Below are 7,157 nucleotides of genomic sequence, written 5' to 3' on the forward strand. Positions count from 1 at the left end.
ACGTGCGTGCATGAGTGTGTGCGTGCGTGTGAAAAACGTGCGTGCGTGCGTGTGCACGTATACGTGCGTTCGTGCGTGCGTGCGTGCGTGTGCACGTACACGTGCGTGCATGCGTGCGTGTGCACGTACACGTGCGTGCATGAGTGTGTGCGTCCGTGTGTACGTACATCGTACTAGTGCTGCCGCCTATCGTGGAGGTTAAGCTAACTCGAGTTAAGCGTCTACACGGGCCTTAACTCGAGTTAAGGTAACTCGAGTTAGCTTAACCTCGATCGACTGGCGAGGTTAAGCTGACTCGAGTTAACGCTAACTCGAGTTACCTTAACTCAAGTTAAGGTTCGTCGTGTAGACGTAGCTTATAATCTGTTCTCGCTACACTTTGCCCTATACTCTATACTCGCTATATCGATATTTGCATATTTGTGGGGACGGGAATTACTCTCAGGAGGGGAGCAGAATATGCTGTCTATAATTCAGCATTGTATATTTGTCAAGGCGTCCTATTACTCCTATATGCCAACGCCCACTCGTTGCGAGTCAATGAGATTATATACAATATCTGCAATGTTCCCTCCATATATATATAGATATAGCAGTAAGAAATGTGAAAATAATGTAGTTGTATAATACTAATAATTTGATTCATGAAGAAACTGCCATGCATAAAGCAAAACTGCAATATAATGTTGTGATATCATAAAAAATAACATTTATTTTAATTGATTAGAATTCTATACAAATTCATTGTATTCCTTAGTGTATTATTATCATATTATGAGTGAATAAAAATAAATTTGTGTTTATTCACTCTTGATCATATTATAGGCATTAACCATATTATAATGTAAACCACTATTACATAACACAACAAAACACTTATAACAACATTTATAGTGTAAATAACTTCTGATTAATAAACAATCATATAAAAACATTACTTACTATTAGAAATAAAATAACTCTAAATTCAATTACTCTAATATAATATAATCAAACTCCAATTGATTACTAAAGAATGGTAGACTGTAGCTCTACGGCTATACTTCTATTCTACTTCTAAGTACATTTATTAGTTATTAAAAAATCCCTGGACCAACCTATAGCATGCTATAGAAGTTATTATATGCTATATATGGAAGGTTATCACAACGCAAGTTTAGAATTGATCTAAAACACCTGAAATTATAAACGAACAGCTTTATCCAAACATTCTTACGATACCACATTATAATAAAACAATACTTGGCCATGAAATGCTGGCAAGATAAAATATTGGAGTGTATAGGCGCGTTCACACGGACGTTTTTAGCCCGAGCCTAATTAGTCCCGCGCCAAATTTGGCTCGAGCCGAGCGTTCACATGGACGGTTTTTCGAGGCCGTGCCGAGCTAGCACGAGCCAATTTGGTTCCATCGAAAACGTCTGACCAGGACCGAGCCAAATTTTAACACCAGCTAAATTGCTAGAGCGGTAGATGCCGCGAGTGTCGAACGTCTACTTCAACGAAATAAAGTCCAAAATAGTATAAAAATTAGAAAAATTTGATCAGGATGCATGTTTTCAAGATTGATAATTGAACTCGGAACAAAGGTAAACACTGAATCGTACACATCGCCATTTCGCGACATACTGCCAAAATATCTGTGAGATATTTGTGCAGTGAACGCTCCGACTCAAACCAGCCCGAGCCAAATTTAGCCTGAGCCAAATTTAGCTCATTTAGCTAAAGCCAAACCATTACCGTGTGAACGAGGTATATATGCACAAAGATTTTTGAGAAATGCATACAGACAAGTCTAGTTTGACCAAGCAACAATATCGCAATGAGTGTGGTTGTCTCGCTGCTCGATGGATCGGATAAATGCAGATGTCATGGTTTGTGTAGTGTCCAACAGCATGTCTGTCCAATTCCTGTCATGGCCACCACCTTGTATCCCAGCAGTGTGCGGAAGGGTGCACACGGAGGGCACGTCCCAGATTACAGAAATGTGCGGAGGGGAATATTGAGGGTTTGTACGGGGCGGGATGGGGTACAAAAATTTACATGAGGCATATGTTTGCCACATTATTGCCTAGCGATGGGGAGTACTATGCATCCTCTTATGACAGACGTAGGCAGAAGTAAGAGTGCTTGGCACGGACCTCTATTGGTGAGCGGAAGGTAGCCTACCGACCACCGTGGGCACGTCCCTGTGTCTGTCTTCTTTAATGTAATATGATGTTACGAGCCGTGCTATATAGGCAGCTGCTCTATCATCCAAGAAAGCTGTCGAAATATATGCAAAGATTCACGTGAACCTGTATCAAAATTAATTTAACGAATGTCATATGGACAAAGGAAATTGAAATTGTTCAGTGTTTACAGAAGACGATGTACATTGATGCACAACAGAAGACGATGTACATTGATGCACAATAGCGATCAGAAAATGCACACAAACTAACACAGACACACAGAAACACGTACACGCGCACACATAGCGAGTGAGTGAGGGAGGACAGACACAAACGCAGATGCACATTCCGCCTGCACTAACATACGCTCCCATACCACCACACGCATGCACGTACGCACGCACGCACGCACGCACGCACGTACTGACGTGCGCACACATACACGCACGTACTCCTGCACATGCAGTCACACACGCCTGAACCCACACCCGCACACACACACAAACACGCCTACACGCACAGTTACACACGCACGCACGCACACACGCACGCAGAAAGAGGGATGAAGAGAGGGAGAGAGAGAGAGAGAGAGAGAGAGAGAGAGAGAATTTACTCACATACGCCTACACCCCTGCACACACAGGCACGCACGCACACACGCAGTCACGCACGCATACAACTATATACACAGGCGCACACTCGCACTCACGCGCGCACATATACACACATTACACCTGCTCACACACGCACAGATTCACACATAAATACGCGCACACACTCACATACAATTACATTATCAAATACACACACATTCACAAACAAACAAGTGCTAAATGTCCATAAAATAAATTGTCATTTATTGGCAAATACTACTGTCTTGCACTGATTCGCACTTAATTTCAATTTCACACAGTATATAACAATAGTACACACGGTATTTATTAATAGTGATTGTATACCAAAATCGAATTTTGTTTTCTGCAGTTTTTCTCTCCAGGTATTGTGGTATCACAAACGTTTATGTGGTGTGTGTGTGTGTGTGGTGTAGGGAATTATGGGGGTTGCCAAAGATAAAGATGACTGAACCATAAGACAACATTTGTATCGTCAATCAATATCTTCCATGAGTATAAGCATCTTCCATCAATAACCACTTCATGGTGTCAGAAGTGTTCTGTAATCACAGTGCCCGTGAGTGCAAGAACAGGATTCGGATCTACACGTCGATACTACCAGAAGTAGATAATGGAATTATAGTTAATAATAGTAATAATAGTTAATATTTTATAATAGTTCCCTATTATCTACTTCTGATACTACGCAAACGTTCGAAGCAAAAAAAGAGTCAAGTTTTGCATAGCTCTAGTACTATAGCCCGCGTACAGTTGCCGCAGGCGCCAGCTATGTATAGTACTAGAGCTAAGTTTTGCATAACAGCCAGCATAAGTGTGAGACAAATAAATTAATAATGGCAGAAGTTTTTGTAAAACCACCTGGGCCACTTGCAATCTATGGCGGAAATCCAGCTCATTTCTAGGACAAGTTGAAGAGGAAATTCAATATATATAACTATAACTATAGGGTACCTGGCCAACATCAAAGGCTGGTAAGCAGAAGGTAGGATTACTGCTACATCACATAGGAGATCAAGGCATTGACATATACACAACCTTTTAACCTCGTAAATAATAGTCTTCAAAGTGCAAGGGACTATATCGAAGACAGAAAAGAGACAAAGTTGATCAAATAGACAGATCAACACTGCAGTTGCAAGTTGCAAGTTTGCAACTAACTAAAGAGGAAGGGAGAGAATTCCAATATGGGATGACAGAGACAAAGAAGCTAAATTAAAGGAATCTCTTGAAGATGGCACGTGTGGAAAACAATGATCATGCTCAGATGATCGAGTGCAACGAACAGGCTTCATCAAGCAAGAGGGAAGGCCAATCTTCACCTGACCGTGATAAAGTTTATAAAATGTTATGTTTAGCATAGATAAAGCGGAACCGAAGAGTAGGCCAATCGAGTTGAGCCAAAACAACAGAACTATCATGATAGTTTTTGAAAACCCATCTCGCAGCTTTATGCTAAATGGCATCCAATTTAAAGCAGTTCTGATGAGTACAGGGGCACCAGCCTGGCGAAGCATATTCTAATATGGGAAGAACCATAGTTTTAGACGCCAGGGACCGAGTTTTAGAATCGCAAAGCAAAGGTTACGCCGTAACGTACCAAAGGAACGCGACACTTTCTTACAAATATAACCAATGTGGGCATTCCAGCGAAGATCGCTACTAATAATGACACCCAAATATTTGTAAATAGGGTCTGAGATAGATATTTTTGATACAACGAATAAGTAAAAAGTCGAGTGTGCTTTAGAGCGGGTAACCGAATAATTTTACATTTCTCAGTATTGAAAGATATGCCCTACATTGTTGCTCACTTCTCAGTGTAGCAATGCAAATTGATGTGTAAGGACACTCTATAGGGCTCACTGTTCAACTTTATTGGAGATTGTGCAGTATAGAAAACTCTCCCTGCGTCATCAGCAAAGAGACGAATAGAAGAAGAAGAGTCAGAACATGTAGAAAACTATGTTGATAATGGGACAGAATATCATGCCAATTGAAATGGCTCATAACAGGGGAATAGATTACATGCTCAAATGCCTTACAGCAAAGAGGAGTTTTAACTTAAAAAAGATATTAGGCGATAATTTTAAGTAAGGGAAGATCCACCACCTTTATGAATCGGGGGTAAACAAACTCGTTTTTGTTTTGTTGTGTTTTTGCCAGGCGAATCTAAAAGAGATCCACGGCTATTTCTCAGGGAGAGATACTGGTTTCAACTCAAAAGAAAGCCAGTACAACCGTTAGATGAATGGCTTAAGCACTGTCGGAGAAAGAGCTCATGAATGCAAACTCCCAGAGCAGTGCGACAGTGCAAAGCTAAAACCATATGACCAAGGTGCTAGCCTGGCATTGGAGAAAGCAGTGCAAGTACTGTCACTGAAAGAGCTAGCACTCACTCGGGAGCTAAAATGTTCGAAAACAGCCACGATTGAAGCTGTAAGACATCAGCCACAGATATGGCATAATATGCAGCCGGGGAAGAAAGGGAAAGCCATTGAGCATATACGCAAACCTACTGCACAGCGAGGTGAGAGATGTGTGTATTGTGATAGAAGTCATCCCCTCGGGAAGCGTAACTGTCCAGCGGCCAGCCACAAGTGCAAGACGTGTGCGAAGACAAGGCACTTCGAGGCGATCCGCAGAGGCAGTATCCAGACACGACTTGGACAGATCGAAGGTATGAATAGGAATGAGCAAGTATGATAAGCAGCCAATACATACATACATTCGTGGGATGTGTCAGTGAAGTAATTACTACCTACTCAATGTGGCATATAAACCTTACTGCGGTGTGTGCGTGCGTGCGTGCGTGCGTGCGTGCGTTCGTGTGTGTGAGCGCGCGTATGTACTTTCGTGTATCCTTGCCAGAAACGTAGCTAACCCATTTCGTCCTGGGGGCGGTAATGCCACGTACGTGGCGTGTCCTGGGAAGGTGACCACCATTGACCATGCAATATATCTACATTTCTTTGGGGGGGGCACCTGCCCCACCCCCGCTAGCTACGGCCCTGATTGCGTGCGTGCGTGCTTGCGCGCGTGCATTTACCCACACCTGCATCCTTGCGTGCATCCGTGTATCAGTGCGTGCGCGAACGTACGTGCGAGTGCACTTTCTCATGTCATAACGGTAAGACATCGGGGTCGACAATGTTTATATGATGTTCACTACTCGAGGGTATGTACTCTCTCTGTACTTTACTCTCCCTACACTTTGCTCTCTCTATATATATATACTTTGCTCTCTAAAGCCTCGTCTACACGACGAACCTTAACTCGAGTTAAGCTAACTCGAGTTAAGCGTTAACTCGAGTTAGCGCTTATGTAGCGTCTACATGACAACACCCGATAGCGATTATTACCGATTTATTATGCATGCGTGCGTGCGTGTGTATGTAAACGTGCGTGCGTGTGTGCGTGCGTGTGCACGTATGCGTGCGTGCGTGCGTGCGTGCGTGCGTGCGTACGTGTGTACGTACACGTGCGTTCGTGCGTGCGTGTGCACGTACACGTGCGTGCATGCGTGAGTGCGTACATGTGTGCGTGCGTGCATGAGTGTGTGCGTGCGTGTGCAAGTACACGTGCGTGCGTGCGCGCGTGCACGTTCGTGCGTTCGTGCGTGCGTGCGTGCGTGTGCACGTACACGTGCGTGCATGCGTGAGTGCGTGTGCACGTACACGTGCGTGCATGCGTGAGTGCGTGTGCACGTACACGTGCGTGCATGCGTGCGTGTGCACGTACACGTGCGTGCGCGCGTGCAGGTACACGTTCGTGCGCGCGTGTGCATGTGCACGTAGGAGTGCGTGCATGCGTGTGTGCACGTACACGTGAGTGTGTGCGTACGTGTGTACCTACATCGTACTAGTGCTGCCCCCTATCGTGGAGGTTAAGCTAACTCGAGTTAAGCGTCTACACGGGCCTTAACTCGAGTTAAGCGTCTACACGAGCCTTAACTCGAGTTAAGCGTCTACACGAGCCTTAACTCGAGTTAAGTGTCTACACGGGCCTTAACTCGAGTTAAGCGTCTACACGGGCCTTAACTCGAGTTAAGGTTCGTCGTGTAGACGTAGCTTATGTCTACTATTGGTTAGTTTAGTACCACTTATGTCACTTATGCCACTACAAACTAATGTGCCTCACAGATGTGAATGACGTAAGACCTCAGTAGCTGAGCCGACTCGCTCAGTGACTGAAGGAATGCTGCATCCACCGACTCTGTAACAATTTGTTTTGCAAACTTCAAATTGGGTGTGAAAATAACAATCTCAAGGTTTCTCACAATAATAAGACATGTATCTATTATGTAAAAATTGGTGACATGGGCAATAGAGAGTACTTCAGCTTTTATTAT

Source organism: Priapulus caudatus, unplaced genomic scaffold, assembly GCF_000485595.1.
Source record: "Priapulus caudatus unplaced genomic scaffold, Priapulus_caudatus-5.0.1 Scaffold1100, whole genome shotgun sequence".
NCBI classification, from domain to species: Eukaryota; Metazoa; Priapulida; class Priapulimorpha; order Priapulimorphida; family Priapulidae; genus Priapulus; species Priapulus caudatus.